The sequence below is a fragment of the Anser cygnoides genome, chromosome 3, assembly GCF_040182565.1.
Source record: "Anser cygnoides isolate HZ-2024a breed goose chromosome 3, Taihu_goose_T2T_genome, whole genome shotgun sequence".
Taxonomy (NCBI): Eukaryota; Metazoa; Chordata; class Aves; order Anseriformes; family Anatidae; genus Anser; species Anser cygnoides.
This window is the reverse complement of record NC_089875.1, coordinates 8424814-8442341: the sequence shown is the minus strand read 5'-3', so window position 1 is coordinate 8442341 and position 17528 is coordinate 8424814. Positions and strand designations below refer to the sequence as shown.

General features: G+C 41.8%; 1 long non-coding RNA gene across 4 annotated transcripts in view; it reads right to left on the bottom strand.

Annotated features, from left to right (window-relative positions):
- Nucleotides 1–17528, bottom strand: part of LOC106036665 (uncharacterized) — a 76650-nt gene that overhangs the window by 29748 nt on the left and 29374 nt on the right. For 2 of the 4 annotated variants that reach the window (XR_010830031.1, XR_010830030.1), the window contains 2 exons: nucleotides 10353–10413; nucleotides 8057–8241 (listed from right to left, as the gene is read on the bottom strand). This is a non-coding gene — a long non-coding RNA (uncharacterized lncRNA). The remainder of the gene's footprint in view (nucleotides 1–8056; nucleotides 8242–10352; nucleotides 10414–17528) is intronic. The other 2 variants (XR_010830033.1, XR_010830032.1) reach the window with 1 other exon arrangement.

The window sequence follows — 17528 nt, the reverse complement described above, 5'->3', positions numbered from 1 at the left end:
GGAACTGGTGGCCTAGCTTTAACCTTTCACTAATATGAAATATTTCAGCTATTACCACTCAAAGCCTTCAGAATTTTAAACTTGGCAGTTCAAACGAGTGCAAAGATTTTAAGCTACAGTGCATCGTATCCTGCCAGGGAAGGAGCAAGAGAAGAGAAAGATATAGAAGGGGCAAGAAAAAAGAATGTGCAAAACTAGGAGTGATAAGAGAGCAGAAATAAAGATAGAAGGGCAGAATATCCGATAGCTCTTTTTCTCCTACATCCCCTTCATGAACCCTGCAGTCCTTATCTTACTCCTGCTTTCTACATTTTTACATGCTTTCTTTTTTCCTCTGGCTGCTTCTTTATTTCTAGACATGATCACAGTATTCTTCACTTTAGAAAAGTAGACTCTTATCCTCTTAAACTGTATACCTGAGGACTTCTTCTAGGAGTCTGTGTCCTGTAGACTTGAATGGAGGCAGGTTCGTGCTTTTCAGTCTGCAGCTGAAGTACTGGTACCTCCTGCTCTCCCTTCTGCAGATGCGGGGTGTAGTTGTGCCACTGTTCTGACTCAGTAAGGCATTTTGTGGGGACTTATTAGTAATTATGAAGCTCTTTCACTACTGCAGGGTGTAGTAAAAGAGTCCTGTGCCCATAGGTAAGGATTCCTAGCACCAAAGGATTTACTTGTCAGCAGGAGTGGGTTGCTTGTCTGAGGAGATGAGCCAGCAAGTTCCCAACACCACTTTTCACACAGCTCTTCTCACTGCAGCCGTGTCCGAGGTTACAGCTGTGCCACGCTGGAGCCAGCACAGAGAGCAGGCAGCTACATTTTGACAAGGTTCCTGACACTAAGAGAAAGCATTAGCTTAATCAAACGGATTGCTAAAAATCTCACTTTACTGTCAACTTTGCGTAGTCTAATACAATTTTTTGCCTTCCATTCAAGTATCTCCTATAATCCAGTCACAGGCCAGTTCTGGCTGCAGCAAACAGCAAATGCCTGGCCCTGCGGTCCTTCTGCCCTGCAATTCCTTCACTGTCTTTCTCTTTGTAATTCAGAAAGCTCTATTTTTCTGAGTTATATTTCAAATTGTGATCGGCTTTTTTAAGCAAAGAATACTACACTCACATACATATATTTGATCTTGTAAGTATGTGACTCCTGCTAGCTCTCAAGAAATTATTTATGATAAAGCTGTGTTCTGCAAGCAACATTTGGAGACCATATCCCAAAGCATTAGAGTGGATAAAAAAGAAAATTATGAGAATAGATCTAACATTTCTTGTGATATTTTAATAGCGAAGAGAGGAAGGAGCAGCCACAGCCTCTTTTGTCACACATGGCTTTCAGACAGTTCAACAGAGGTATCTAGGCCAGCGCTGTGTCCCTGGCCAGGCAGAAAGGCTGGGCAGGCACCAGCTAATGAGGACCTCCTGCCACAGCACACAACCTGCTGGGTGGAACCTTCATCGTGGGCCACCGAGAGCCCCTGCGGACTTCCCCTTTTCTCGGGAATCTGGGCTGTGTGATGTGGGTCTCGCAGCTTTCAGCCACACAGAGCTTTCCGCATGCAGCTTGCAGAGCAGCATTGCGTGGACACTCCTGGAAGACAGTCACCAGCAGAAGGATTCAATAAAAACCCTGCAGATTTGCTAGGGGGGCAAGGTTTTAAAAGCTCTCTTTTCTTTGCAAATACAGCTTTTCTTTGTGATTAACTGCAGACACAATGAGCTGCTTGGGTGCAACCTAGTCACACAGAGGCCAGAACTGAAAGTCTGACCTTTTAGCTTAGAAAGGCTGGGTCCAAAACCTTAGCAGGACTAACTACTGACCTTCTGGTCCGGAGCCACCATTGCATTAATTCTAAGCAATTACAATAAAAGTTATTAAGTTTCTGGTTGATCCTAATCTATCACAAATCACTTACCATCCTTTGAGTTAACACAGTCCAACTGTACTCCAATTAGCAGGAAAAAAAAATCCCCAATGAAAACAATAAGGATTTAATACCTGGCCCACTCAGCTGTCTGCTAGCCTAGCTTTTCTGCAGCCAAGCATGGGAAGATTGTCTCTACCCTCTACTGCTCTGACCCAGGTCTCCCTTCCTCTCCACTGCCACTGTGTTTTTACAGCTACTGCCCTAATCCTTCTTTAACCAAACATTACCACCATCTTGTCCGCACATGCCTTATCTCGCTCTTGCCAACCTTACACACGCTTTTGTTCCTCTACTCAAGACAGGACATATTTTACTAATGGCTAGAACAAATTCTTCTGAAGTCATGAGGTGGACCAGTGTTACAGGTAACACCATCAGGCCTTTACATGAAACTGTCTGGTTGAACTAATGAGCAATTAGGAAGTCCAGCAGATGTCCTCAGAACCTGTCCTGGGGTTATTCTAGGTCTCGCAAGAAGCACTCTTCTGACACGGGGATTTTTCATTGTTTTGCAGCTCGTTTAGTCATCAATATTAGAAGAAAAGGTGCGGAAAATGACTGTCAGCTTTCCTCCACATATAACATCCATTTTGTGTAAACGTGAATGACTATTTAAGGTGGACAGGAATGGATAAGCAAGATGCCTAAGTTCATAAAGAAAAAGTAGTCTCCTTAGCATCCTCTGTGTAGTCTTGCTCTATTTCCAGGAGAAATCTATCAGGGATCTCCGCTGCGCTAAGGATAAGGAAGGTCTTGCTAAAGCTCCTGAGGCCAAACACTGAACTCTTACACTGAGCAAGCCCCTCTTGAAATCAGTGGGAGTTTTGTTTCTTTAGAGGCCTGCAGATCTTGTTCCTGGGCAGATACTATATGCAACGAAATAGTGTAAGACTTCTGAGCACAAGAAAAGGCAGCCAGTTCTACCCACAACAGGTGAATGCTCTTTCTCTTCTGTGTGCTCATCCTGTGGGTTTGGGGACAAACAGAAGTGAACTCACACAAATATGGAAATAAATGGAGTTAGAAGAAATCAAAATGAATTTTAAAAGAATGTTTCCAGTCACCTCCCCACCTCACTTACAAACTCCCTACCTCAGACCACACAATAGGAAAACCATGACGACATAGCCAGGAAAACACGATACTGTAAAAAAGTAAGAGGATATGCCGAATTCCAGACAATTGAGTGCTCAAAGGAAAAGAAAAAAAGAAAAGAAAGGGCAGGAACTGCCCCTATTTGCTTCTCTTTAGGTAAGTTTATGCAACTGTTAGCTATTTCACTAGCTGAAAGATTTTCTCCAGCTTACCTAGTCAACAGTAAGCAGGCTTGGATAACTAGGGCAGCTCTCGCTCACCTCTGCTTTTCACCAAATCCCGCAGGATCCACGCACCCAGGGGCAGGTCGCCGGCCCCGCTGCGGCTCGTGGGGCTGCGAGGTCCCAGCCCCTGGCAAGGCAACGGCGCCCGGCTCCGATGCTCCCTCTCGCCGCTAGTCTATGCTGTTGCACCGAGATCCGAGCGGCCTGTGGAAGCTCGGAGCAAACGCCTGGGATGATCACTCCTGTCTCGGTATCTGCTGAATTCAACCGAAGGCTGGTGCGCTCTATTGTTCTGTTCGGTAAAGTATATTTAGCTTGCTTAATTAACCTATATTTCAGACAAGTCACGCAGGCATTCACCTAACTCTGTATGTGCCTTTGTGATTAAACTTTAATGAAAGGGAGTCTAAAGTAAATTCCTCCGTGCTATGGTTGTAAATTGACAAAAAAAATCAAAATATAGTATCTGTCAGCTGAATTATTATTACTCTGAAGTTTCTCTGAGAAAGGGAAAGATCCCGATCGGGATGAACACAGGGTTGAGAGGAAAGGGTGGTTCTGGTTATGCTTAATAACGGCTCCTTCAGCTGAGACGGGTACGGGGATACAAACAGCTCAATGCGAAATCCGGATGGGGCATAGAGCAAAGGAGGCAGTACACAGCTGTCAGAATAAAGTTTATACTTCTTTGTAATATGTGTGAAAAATCATATAAGTCTTAAGATTTGTGTTTTCTCCAAAACAAATCCACAGTAGTGCTGTTCCTAAATAATAAGAAAAAAAAAATCAATGCCAGGCAGACTAGCACTCATAAGCAACCTTATAATAGCAAACCAATATACGTCCATGAAGGAAGAAAAAGGGATTAGATTACAAAAAAAAAAAAAAAGATTTCACTTTCACTTTCGAGCGTCTAGTGGATTCTTAAAAACAACAGAGGGAAAAAATGATTTTGTCCAGTGCTGGAAGAAAAATGCTTTGCCCAGTGTCCTTTAAACTTTCAATTAGAGCAGTTTGAGAGTCACAAAAATACACATTTGCTTGCTCCTCTGTTTTATGTTAAAAGAAAAAATTTAAAAGATATTCATTACTAGATTGAGATGAAGGTTAGTCTGATGAAACACTGGCATTGTTATGATCTTAGTACATATTAATGAACTTTTAAAATGCAAATCATTGACCCACTAGGTGGTCTCATGGTCTCATAAATAGCAATCTTTTGCATTCCAGCATCCAAATACCTAGTTAGAAGCTTTACAGAATGCACATTATAGGTGATACAGACCATAACAAGCACTTTGGCAAGGGAAAAAATGCCATTCCAGCCTATTGTGTCAATTAAAATGAAGGGATTTTTATGTTATGAACCATATGTTCAAAGAACATTACATGTAAAATTACATACAATCATTCAGCCTGTGAAGAACACAATAATCCTGGTGCATTAGTGTACGGCTACTGGTGAAACGCGATACGGTGTTTCTTCCACTCAGCTCGCGTCAAATAATAATTTGGATCGCAGCCATTCCTTCCTTTGTGCTGTGATCCCACCAAAAGTCACCGAGTACAAGATTAGGGCGATTAGATGGGAAAGTAAAGCACCACTGAGTTCTTCCAGAAGTGATGCTGGTGCCAGTGCCACTACTCCCTCTTGCCAGTGAAATAATTATTTGCATTGGTGGTTCAGAGGAGACGTGGGTTAGTGGCAGAAGAGGAGCTCAGAGATGCTGTTGGCACACACATCCATGCCTCTCGTTCCCCTCCTAAGTTCTGCAATCTAAATAGACAAACAACCGTGGTCTTCAGGGCCTACAGCAAAGGGCCCCCTACGCTAACATCGAAATGACTTTAGCTGCTGCTGCGTGAAGAGCGCATTTTGAGGAAGTCCATCTTTCGTATTCCTCGCCAGAACAAAAAAACACACGCAGAAACAAATCCTGAGCAGTGGTTCTTACAAAGTGTGGCAGCATCCAAAGTACTCAGTGTCCCAGCTGCCAGCGACACAGCCTGGTGCCACCGCTCTGACCGCAAGGGCCTTTGGCGACCCCATCCCGGCGCAGGAGCCTGACTTCAGGGCCACGCGGGGCGCTCAGCCATCGCACTCTGCTGCAGCTGCTACTGCAGGAGCCACCCACGGCTCAAAAGAAACATCGAGGCACAGTTTATATTAAGCCACAGAAAATGTTTACCGGTTTGTAAAATTATTAATTCTATTTTTTACTGATCTGTCTATTTACCAAATTAAGCCAATATATCAAAACTAACGTCTTCCCTTTCTAATTATTATTAATAAACACTGCTTATTTTCCCTTAACAAGAATTCATTTTCTCTTTTCAAATTAATAACAGTCTGAAAGAGCTCAGGCACCACAGGGCCTGATTCCAGGCTCATTTTCAGTGAAGTTAACCTGGAGTAGCTCCAGAGCTTTCAGGTGAGGGAGATTTACAGGTGTGTATGTGGGATCAGGATCTATCCTTCCACCTGTAGGATCTCTCTTTAAAGTTCTTCTGGTATAAACTGCAAGTCAAAGCACTGCACCAATGGAAAACGTCAGCAGCACTACCTTAGCGTGGTTCAGAAGCTAGGGGAACTCCATACACTGATTTTACCACATACACATTTGGCTTGGCTACAATCAGAAAAATCATTCTGCACACTTAAGGAGATGAAGAGATGTGCACAAAGGGCAGAAGCAGTGTTGCTGAAACGCTGCAGAAATACGGTCACACCTTGGGAAGCCTGCCCACCTTCCCATGGCTCCTGGGACGTTCCTCCCACAAACCTACTCCTGCGCTTGTGTCCCGTGCCACCCATCCCATGTCACAGGGCTGGCTGGGATGCACGATGGGGCTCACACAGCCCAGCAAGAGCAGCCCCAGACCACGTGGAAGTGGAGTGAGCTGACACCAGCACCTCTGCCTCCCAGGGAGGCTGAAAGGCTCCCTTCCTGTGCTTTTCCTCTATGCCTGCCACCAGCCACTGGCACAGGACACCACCGCATGACTTGTCCCTGGGGAGCCCTGCCTCCCACCAGTCCTTCCACGACTTTTTACCCCAGTTTTGAGCAGTTATTTGGCTTCAGACTGAGCCGTTTGATTCAAGAGAGCCTAAGATGAACTGCAAAGAAGCATGTGTTGGATTGGGTTTTTCCCCAAAGCCCTGGCTGTTGTTTTTTAAGTGCCCTTCTGACACATGTTTGTGCTTGAGGAGGTTCAGGAACTTACGCCTCTCAAAAACGATGTCCACAGTTTATCCACAACCTTTGCACAGCAAAAGCAACCACAATCAAATACCCTTATGCTACCCAGCATTTAGCACAGCCCTGACCTGACAATGCCATCCTCTCTAGGGAGGAGAGGTAATTTAGACTCCCTGATCGCTTTCTTCTGTCCGACTCGATTGTACTGGACGTTGCTTAATTATACGTGGGCTGCATTTTGCGTTGTGCCTTTTTCTAAATTAAACCTTCCTTTGTCATTTTAGCACAGCTTTTGTACTCCTGTCTTAGCTTCCTAAAGCTGCATCTGCACAGCATCTTCACCCAAGCATCATAAAAAATGCTAAATGACTTATGTAGGTCTTCTCACTTAAGGTCATTTCAATTATGGCAACATCAACAGATGTATATGTTCATTAATAAAAGTGTGATATGTGTTTGTGTCCCTCTGAAAGTTCAGTCAGAAAATTATAGATTATACTGAGACACTGCAGGAATTGCTACTCTGTAAGTCAAATGCTCTATTATTAAAAATGTCATCCCATATGAATTTCATAAATAGCAAAGCCAAGAACAGAGTAACCATTTTAAAAAGTCTAGAGGGGATTCCATAACAACATTTAAATGCATTACTACTCAAACAATTTGATTGGATTATAAAATATTTAAAACTGCAGCTGTACTTGTGGTGTTTAATGTTGACTATTTTGATTTCTGGAACGTCTTACCTAAGAAGTACAAGTTTACTAAACTAGTTATGTAATTAGTATACAAATATATAAGAGAATCCATAAACCAAGACAATCCATAGCTTATAAGGTACCGTATATAGCCAGCTTATTGTACACACACACACACAAAATGAAACTGAAAAAGAGCATTGGGCATTAGGGTTTAAGACTCACCTCTGAAATAAAGCAGGACCTTATTTTGCCAAAGCTGTTCTAATGACTGAAAATAAATAACACAAGAGATGCAGGACAATGCATGCTAAATAGATATTATTGGCCAGATTCTCAGGTGGTGTAAACTGGCATTAATCCATTGTAGTTAATGGTTAGACAAGTTTTGGCTTTCCTTTCATTCGGTGTCCTCTAATTTTTTTTTTCCAGGATCTCTCTTATATATGTATTAGGTATGTTCAGGTTTATAATTAAATCTTCATTGACTTTTTAAGCAGAAAGGACAATTTTAAAACCTATTTTTCAGAAGAATAGCCATGTATTAATCCTCAAATATACACTGATGTCCATATGTTATAGATATCCTTTCATATGCTAATTGCACTACTTCTGCCAAACTATCTGTCATCTCTGCTGCTTTACCTGGATGGGTGTCAAGACATAATTCATCCAACAAGCTCATGTTATTGGTCACTGCACTTCCACAAAAAGCAACCTCATTCTAATAGCACAGGGAATATCTGAAGTGACTTTTGTAGCAGCTGACATGTTGGCTGAGACTTGGTGGGTTGGACTGAGGCTGAAAGAGTAAAGCTTTGGAGCAGCTTTACTTAAGAGGATGGGTTCTGTGGGTGAGTGGTGTAACATACCCACATCCTTTGAGCATGTGCAGAAAACTCTGGTAGTTACCTTATTTTTTGCCCAGCAGTCCCAGGCATGCTCGAAATTCAAAGTTGCCACTGGGACCTTGGGAGTAGTGTCTGCTCGTCTCCTGCATGCACTCTGACCAGCTAATGGACTCAGGCAGCGTGCAGCTCCTGTCTGTCCTTGCATCAGGGCAGAACAGACAAGGTCTTCTCTGCTTGACATTGCTCCTGCAAAGGCAGACAGTATGGCCCAAGATGCACACATGCCCACAATGCATTTACATATATGCCACAACAGGGGCTGTCAAAGCTTTGGGTGCCTGTGAAGGCCTAGCCAGCAGGGTCATCCTAAAATATACTTCTACAGACATACAGACATTTGCACATCTGCAAATTCAAAATGCCCTTCTGAAACATCTCTACTCCTGCCTACTATTTAGGCTTGGCATAAAAACATCATCCACATGTCTCAGCAAGCCAAGTCACCTTTCAGACCCTGTTTTCCTGAGGGAGAGTCACCTGTATTTATTTCTATTAAACAGAAATTAACTTGGACCTCCATATGCCACCTCATTTGGCATAGTTAATTCCAGATTCCAGAGTTATCATTAAAACAAAAACTGCACCTTACACATTGAAATCAGTGGGAATTAGGCTTCAGTAAGGCATACAAGGCTGTAACAAAGATAATCAACCAGCATAAGGATAATCCACTAATTGTTGAAATGAGGCGGAACATCTCCATGGCTTGTCTCAACAGCTAGCCCTGGGCTGAGTTGTGTTTGGAGTTCAGGAAGTTTATATCATTTTAAAGTATGTCAAGCCTGTGCACTTCAGGGCACAGCAGGAAGCAAAGGGAGGATTTTGCCTGCCCCGAGGTAGGCAGTTCCAGGAAGGGGAATGAAGATCAGCCAGTTCCAATCGAGCAAGTGAACTCTCCTGGTTCCAGCTGAGGGCACACATACCCACCAGGCCTTCAAAACCAGGCCAGTGCCTAACTGGTACACACTCTGCTTCCTCAGATGGTCTTTGAAAAAGCATCCCATCTTTAAAAGGAACACAAACTTGAAGTTTCTGTAATTTCCTGGGTTTCTATATGACAAGGAGGCCAAAGGCTGCTGAAGCAAATTAGGATTGTGCTCTCAGTATATCTTTAGAATTATTTTGTTCTCAGCCTGAAAGCAGAATTTGACATTCAGTAACCTTTGTAAGTCCAAAGAAATGCTATTGACTTCACTGCAACTACTATAAATTTACGCTCAATATAAGTGAGAGTGGAGCTGTGCCACAGTTTGGTCATTACTCTATGAATTCATATGATATAGAACAAGCTCAGCAATTATTTGTGTTGTTTTTATTTCAAATGGCTAGCTTGCTGGCGCATGGTAATTTTCATGAGTGGTCCCTGCCCTTGATCATTTCAAATGGTGTTTGAAGCATTTGGATCTTAAAAATCTCACTGTCTTTAAGGAATAGAGCCTTTCCTATGACTGGGTGTGAAGTTAGATCTCTGCCATTTAAGAGAGAAGTTCAGAAAAGGGTACACTGGAAAACTGAGCATGAATGTATGCATGTAGTGGAGAGGTAAAATCACAAAAATTAAGGAAAATGTAGTGCCAGCAGAGCTCTTAACATTTGGCTGCCATTACTCCTCTTATTCTACCTATGTGTGGTCTTCCTTGAAAAAATAGCTATGTATATAGAAAATAAATGAAAAAACACACGTATTCAGGTGTGGCATGGAGCTTACATTACTTTTCCCTACTGCTACATCTTGTTAGAGTGATCCCACTGGCAAGAATTTGCCAGCTTGTGGTTACAGGCTGAGCAGCTCACACCTTCAACAAGACCAGCGCCCTACTGCGTCCATATAATGTCTTGGATATAATGGACATACATCTCTCATCATTGTATTCTTAATGGCTTACTGTACTTCGCAGGTCGTCCTGTAGGTGCAAAGAGTCCAAAGAATATTTCAGAGGCAGAACACCTTTGAAAGAGGATCAAAAGGGAACAGACACCCAGTTTCATTCTCCTCCATTAAGGCAGGGTTTAGGATTCAAGTTTTACAGTAGAGGGGCTCTATTTACCTCAGTGGGCTTATTCTTGATTTACACTAGATTAGAATTAGTTCTCACAAACGGAGAAATGTATTCTACCAGGATGGTGATGGAAGCATTGATCCTAAACAAATAAAATGACCTTCTCCTTCAATTACTTTGGGCTTCACTAATTAAAATAATTTTGCTAATGAAAGCTGCAAAAATATTCACACAATTCTCATGCAGTCAGGCTGACCTTCTGCTGACGTTTCTGATGATGGCAAATACTTTACTCACCAGAAAGTGAGTAGTTGTGCATGCTGCGGAGCCTCTTCTACGACACAGGAAACCAGAAAACCTGAAAATAATAGTTCATTAGAGTAACTTCAGTATCAGTGGCAGGCACTGAGTTCTGTGCAAACATGCATGGTGACTTAAAGGTGCTAACACGTCTTCTGATCTCACGGCTTCATTATTTCTTCCTGACCTATTGACCAAATCCATTGGTATGATTTACAAACCATACCTGTGTACCCTCTGTGAGTAGAGGTTATTTTTGTTGAAATAGTGTCTGTTAGTGAAATAGTGAATAGTAGTCTCTAGGAAATTGTTCCTACAGACAAAATCACTAGCTCAGGCAGCCAACACTTAAAATTCCTTTTGAAAGCAATTGGAGTATCGAAGAAAGACTGTAAGAATTGGGCCAAATCATTTTTGAGAGATATGTTGATATAAGCATCAGTGAAGTTTGACTTTATACTGGGAAAGGAGTAGAACATTTTGCCTGTCACATGCTTATTAGCTTGCACACTGGTGAAATGTAGGAGATTTCATACACTGTTCTGAGTTATGTCCCTGATGCTTTCATCAGCACTAGCAGAGACTACAGTGATGATCTAAACTAGAGAGAACATTTTGTTTGGGTGGACGTATTGGTGCCCTGCTAGTGAGTAAGGGAAGCATACTGATCATTACTAAGTTCTCCTATTGTTCAGTTCAATATTTATTTTCTACAGGTACTTTATTTCAAGCCCTAAAAAAAAAATAAAATTAAAAAAATGCTGCTACACTACAGAAATTATGTTAATTAACCAACTTCTTACACACCGTTCCCATCTTGACTCTTTTTTTTTTTTTTTTGACATGCTGACATACCATTTTTAATTGTGGTACAGTCTGAGGTCTGCAGCTTATCCTTAGAGCTCTCTCAAGACTCATCCAACCAACATTTAGCCATGCACATGGTAGTTCAAGGAAGTAAAAATAAGGAAACAGACAATGGAGGGGAATGGAGGTAAGGAAGCTTTTGTCAACAGAAAAGAAAATTCTAATCCTCAAAACATTTTGTGTGTTTGAAACAACATTTAAAGGGTTGCAAAAATACAAACATAGTATATAGGACCATACCACTCCCCCCAAACAATAAGATGAAGAAGTGCTGGCATATATTAAAGAATTAGTATAAACTCTCCTTTTCATTTTACCAAAGTGAAGAAATCAATTCCAAAGATATTTACGTGCGGCTGGCCAGACTGCAAGACTGGCCTGCTTAGTACCTAGTAAGCTGTTTTGGATATAGGTTATTAACAGTTGCTGCAGGAAGATCACCTCGCTGTAAGCAGTCAAATAACTACCAAAATATGCATGTGTAGTTGCTTCCTAGCTCACATTAGGTAATGTCTGGCATATGCTCTGAAGCAGGATGGTTTATTTCCCTACAATAATTTTTCCTCCTGTCTTTAAATATTTGCCATTAGAAATCTGGATAGTCTTGTTATATTTAAATAAATGTCACTCTTTAGGCTTCACTGATATCTTCTGGCAATTAATTATTTATTCTAAGACTGCATTGTATACTCATTTTTAATGTACAACCTTTCAATTTCGTTATAAAGCTGCTTTTGCTCATATTATAAACACTGTGTGGTTGCAAGTCAGAAGGGAGGAATCCCACAACCCAGGGGCTGCAGCATTAACCAGCCATTCCCCAACAAGTGTGTGGCTCCATGCAGCAGTGTGCACCTCTTATCCTAATTTGTTACTTGTACGGCTGCAGCACACGGACAACCACACCATTGTCAATGAGGGCTACGGCATTCTCGGCACTCTGCAAAGGGCTGATCCCTCCCTAAAGACCTTACACAAATAAAGGAGACCAGATCTAATGTCATTTACAGTTCCCAACTTCCAATGGCCTTACACCCCCGCAGCTGTATTGAATTCTGAGACTCACATCTCTCAAGGCAGAACTGCCTTGATCCAGTGAAGCAACGGGGCAGCGGTAATTCGGGTGACATCCCTGTAAACTGGTGGATAAGGATGGGGTACAAGCAAGCCCTGAGGCAGAGCTCTTTTGTCCTTTCCCGTCTCACAGGAGCCTACTGAAAGCACAAAGGCTACTCCAACAGCTAGGCTGAAATTGCCACGGCAGAACGTTTCCGTTGCTTTTTGCCACATCCCCCATTTTCCACGGGCAGGGCTCTCCCCCCAGGTAGGTGTGGGTGTTGAGCAGAAAAAGGGGGCTGTGCCTGCGATGCCTATTCATGCTTCATCTCATGAAGCGTGTGGATTGCTACCCATCCAAAGCCAGCTCTGCGTAACTTTGCAGTTTTCTGGCTTTATGGCATTTACAAAGGATTGTGCTGGGCTATGCACTCCCTGAGCAAAGCCTTAATCTGTTTTCAGTCAGTTACTTTTTTTCTGGCAGCAGATATAAGGCCACACAGTCAAATAATGAACTTGTCTTTCATTTGGATATAGTTTATTAATGACAAAAACGCTAATCCATTAATCAATTTAAAACAAGTTGGTAAATGAAAAAAATTCTCAGTCTCCTTTAGTAACAGGATCACATGCATCTTAAAAGGGGGCCATTATCTCCATGGGTTTCTCAGCTGAAGTTAAAAATCTAAAAATGATTTTCATTCATTTCTCATTAATATGCAAAATTATTCAAATTAGATAGTAATTAACCATCTACTCAGTAGAAAACCTTTTCATGATAATTTATGATAAACTCAGTAGCAGCTTTGATTGAGATTGATTTTTGGTGTTGAGAAGCTAACATGAATACAAAAAAGCACCTGAAAAAATATTTTTAAACACCTAACTTACTGCTCAGCTAATTATATGGTAACCATGTTCACAGATTATTTCAAAGGGAGGCCTATAGGCAAGATACTAATGCTGAATGAAACAGGCAAAACATCCTTTTGAGTTTGTCCTACATTTCATCTTAAAGCTCAGCTTTCTTTACATCTTGCAGCCTAATTCATTTAGAATGTTAAATGTTTAGCGCTGTTTAATTCAGCAATCAGCTACACTGGAACTGGGGCTTTGCCTGATAAGGTTTACAGGATCGCTTTCAAGATAAAACTGTTTTGAAAAATCAAAACACATTCGAGACAAACTGTTGTTTTACAGTGCAGCGTTCCTGGGAAAATAGCTACGATTTGTAAACAGACTCCAGATTTATTTTTGCAGATGGCAAAGGGAGCTCAGTGGGTTACAGGGTTAATATCATGGGCACGTTGCACTATGGAGAATACGTTTTTTTTCTTAGAGGCAAAGACGAGCTTCAGGACTGGGGGACACGGTAGCTCTAAACACTGGGGACTGCTGTTCAGAAACGTTACTCTCCTGAGGTGGGAAAACCAGAGGGAAAGCAGCATTGACCTTGTGCTGCTGAAGTAGCATTAAGGGGAGAAAAAACCCTATTTGGTACCTATTCTGCTAGTGGAAATTGCTGTGAGCACCCATGCCAAAGGGGCAGGACTATGGAGGAAAGAAAAAAACTAATATTCTTAAAGGCTTTTTCTCTGAACTTGATCACAGAACTAATGCAACCAACTGATGATCTCCTAGTAAATAAGGTATATACACCGCACATTCTGGGGATTTGGTGTTATTTAAATAATCACCAGCTGTAAGAGGAAAAATAGGAATTTTGAAGCCAAACCTCTTGAACTCATCTACGGGAGGGAATAGAAGAGGAGGGGAAGGGAGAAGATTTGGGTTATGAGCTAACCGTAGGGTTAGGCTCCTGCTCAGATCCCAAGCTGAAAGGCCTCTTCTCCAGGGTGAAACCAAGGCTATGCTTAAGATGCACCTCACCACAAGTAAATCTTTCTAAGTCCTTAAACCAAGACTCAACATATGCCTATGGCGCAGTGCCACGCCCTCCAAAACACCCAGCTCTCAGAAGCAGCGAGTGGTGGCTGCTGGCAGCCCCGTGCTTGGCTCCCCACCATCACTCACTGCTGCCCTAGCTAATGCAGGGTCCTCTGTGCTGCGCCACGCGTCCTCCACAGCAGAACATGGTCCTCTCAGAAATCTGCAGCAGAACTATCAATGATTTATGCAAAACCAGGATTTTTCTACCAGGTTGTGGCCTTAAAAGTCAATAGAAACCCCACATACCCAGCTGATATTAATGATACCTGGTAAAGAATCAAATGCAGTGACTAGGTAATAAAAATATTCTTATCAAAAGCTGCAAGATGAATGTAGTTCAGTAAAAAAATGTACCTAGTGGCAAAAGGGTGGAGTGATGACTCTACAGAAAGCTTCGTTCACATTAGTACAACAACATCAACATTCACATACGTTACCTCTCGGCTAATTTTTTTTTTTTTTTTTACTGCCCCAGTGCAACTTGCAAAGTCCTTTTCCCCATCAGCATGCTATACACATGTTCTGGTTAGTAAATAATCCCCAACTGCTCTGTTATTTTACGCATTGGACCATATTTGCCATCAGCTGACTGAGTACCTACACAAAGCCAAGCCGACTGAATCTGGCTGCATTGCTCCTCCTCACTTACCCTGCCTCCAGTCGCTTCCAGATGGCAGGGCGTTACAACGCCTCCCCTCGTTCCTCCCCTGAAGGCCAGGGGGTGGCAGTGGGCAGCCTTCCCCTAGAGCCCTGCCTTCTGCCATCCCACAGGGGACCACATTCATCCTGAACGTGTTCATCCACAGCGATGACAAGAGAATGTTTTCAAAGGGCAATAAAAAACTGTTGAGAAGTTACTGATGATACCCAAGTTAATATTTCTTCTTCCAGGAGCATGGTGAGAATCTCAGAAGGGATACAGGATGTTCAGAATATTCAAACTGATTTCAGCCTACCCAGACGTCCTATCATGATGGACCTCAAAAAGAAAGGTTATTTCAAGGAAGAAAATATTGTCTCCCGTGACACATTTAACTGTTGGATCCAAGAGAGGCGAGTCACACAGAAGATATGATTTCAGAGGGACTGATGCAATTAACAGTTTACTGAGACAGTGGAGTATGATACAAACAAGAAATTTGTTCCGAACTTCCACATCCATTGGTTTTCAGTCATCTTTTTCCTACTTTTTGAGATTCAAATAAATTGAAGGCAGCCTTGTCTTTGACAAAAGGAGAAATAATAACAATGCCCTGGGTACTTATAAACCCTTTCTTTTATTCCTTCCATTGAAGTATCTCGGGGAGTTCAGGAGTATAAACTTCTCAAGAGGTGAAGTACTACGCTACTTATTTTACTGGTGGGGAAATTGCAGCAAAGGACAGGTTTGGTCGTGCGTCCAATAGGTCACACAGGAAGTTTTTGTCAGAATTAGAAACAGTTACTGAGCATTAACCTGCAGCCCTAAGCATTAACCACCACGTTTTCTTCATGGTTTGGGAAGAATAGAAGCCAGTGAGAAGTTTCGGAGAGCGAGTTGAGAATTAAGCAGGCTCTGATAAGCGCGTGCTGTTCAGGCAGCTGGTAGGTTACGGTGAACTGAGAGAGCAAATAACATCACACTTTAATGTAGCGCACTTTTTAATCTGACAGACAAAAGCTTAACAATATCCAATGGCTGGCAGTCGACTCCTGAAGAAGTCCAACTGGAAATCAAGTGGCATCTCTCTGACCACTTTGCACCACTTGAATGAGAACAAAGCAGCTGGAAAGCTACCTAAGCCATCAAGTTAAAGCCATCACAGCTCTTTTGTTGCAAAAAGAATCCAGCTCAGAAAGGTTTTGCCTCCTCAGGAGTGCTGGAGCATCCCTTTTCAACAAAACGCTACACAGATTCTGGTGCTAAGTTTGCAACTTCAAAGAGGATTCAAAATGAGGTGGGATAACGTATGGCCCAGCTGTGAAATTGGACAGCAGGGACACCACAGCAGCTACACTGAGCAAAATTCCCCTGGTGTCAGCCTACGTGTTTGTTTTCAGTGGGGGGAAACCATAGCTTTGTCCTTGAGTTTTTGAGTTTAATTTCTTTTTGCTGCTTGTGGAAATGTGAAACAGTTAGCAACCTTGCTTCAATAATACATAATTCTGAGGGAGGAAAAATTGGGGACCTAAGGAACCTGGCTTTTTTTTCCTCCCTTATTATAAAGTCATTTTTCAAATCACCTTTCTGACACATTTGTCCATATTGATTAGCTGCTTTTAGAATGACATTGTCTGACCTGTCTAAATCCATCAATTGCTCTCCTGCTGATGCTTAATTCCCAGTCTACTTTAGCTTCTAATGGTATGGTATGAATATTATTCATAAAGCCTTTTTGCTGAAAAGATCAATAATCACATACATCTGAAGTTTGCATTCTGCATGTTGTTCAAGTAGCCCTTTAACTGGCCACAGACTCTTCTATTTTCCTTTTATCACTGTGGACTGTAAATGTTTCATTAGTAGCATTTAGAGAGTACATACTTGATACTATATCCCCAGGAGTTTCAAGTGAGTTATTAGGAACTTGTTCAGCATTAGGATTAATGCATATTCCCAGTAGTTTTCATTGCATTTCCATTCTGTGCGCCACAAACTCTACTGTTAAATATGTTTTGTCCACTTAAAAACTGTTTGGTAGGGAAGGCATGCCTTAATTGTTCCCAAGACATTGGGTAATGCTCTACTGATGGGCCTAAGGTTGAACTAATAGGCAAGTAAGATGCAGTTTAGCTTCAGCAGGTTTTAAAGTACTAATGAGGCACAATATACTGAAGTTAAGAACTTGTCAAGATGAGCACTTCATATAAAAAGTTGAAACAATCTTTACATTTTTTTCTTTAAAAAAAATACAAGCAATGAATTACCTCCATGCTGAGAGAATATGTCCAAATTAAATATTTTCTAGGTCAATACAGACATGTCCTTTCCAAAACCTGAGAATTCAGATTCAATTTAAATGAAAAAAAATATTGCATTTTACATAAAGACTATGTTACTAAAAGAATTTTTAGGAAAGACTTTGCAAAACAAGAACCCTGAGTTGAGCAAAGAGCAAAATGTGTCTGCCTGAATACTAGTAGGTAAATGTTCTTGGAAAATACAGTTTTCAGTTTGCAGAATGGTTAAGTTGGATCTCCTGTATTCCAAGCTGCTGTTCAGACAACTGCTTGTCTATAGTTAGCAGACTTTGCAAGATAGAAATATTAGGGCCTTAGAAATACATATACTGACTAGTCACCATTCTAACTCCACGTCTT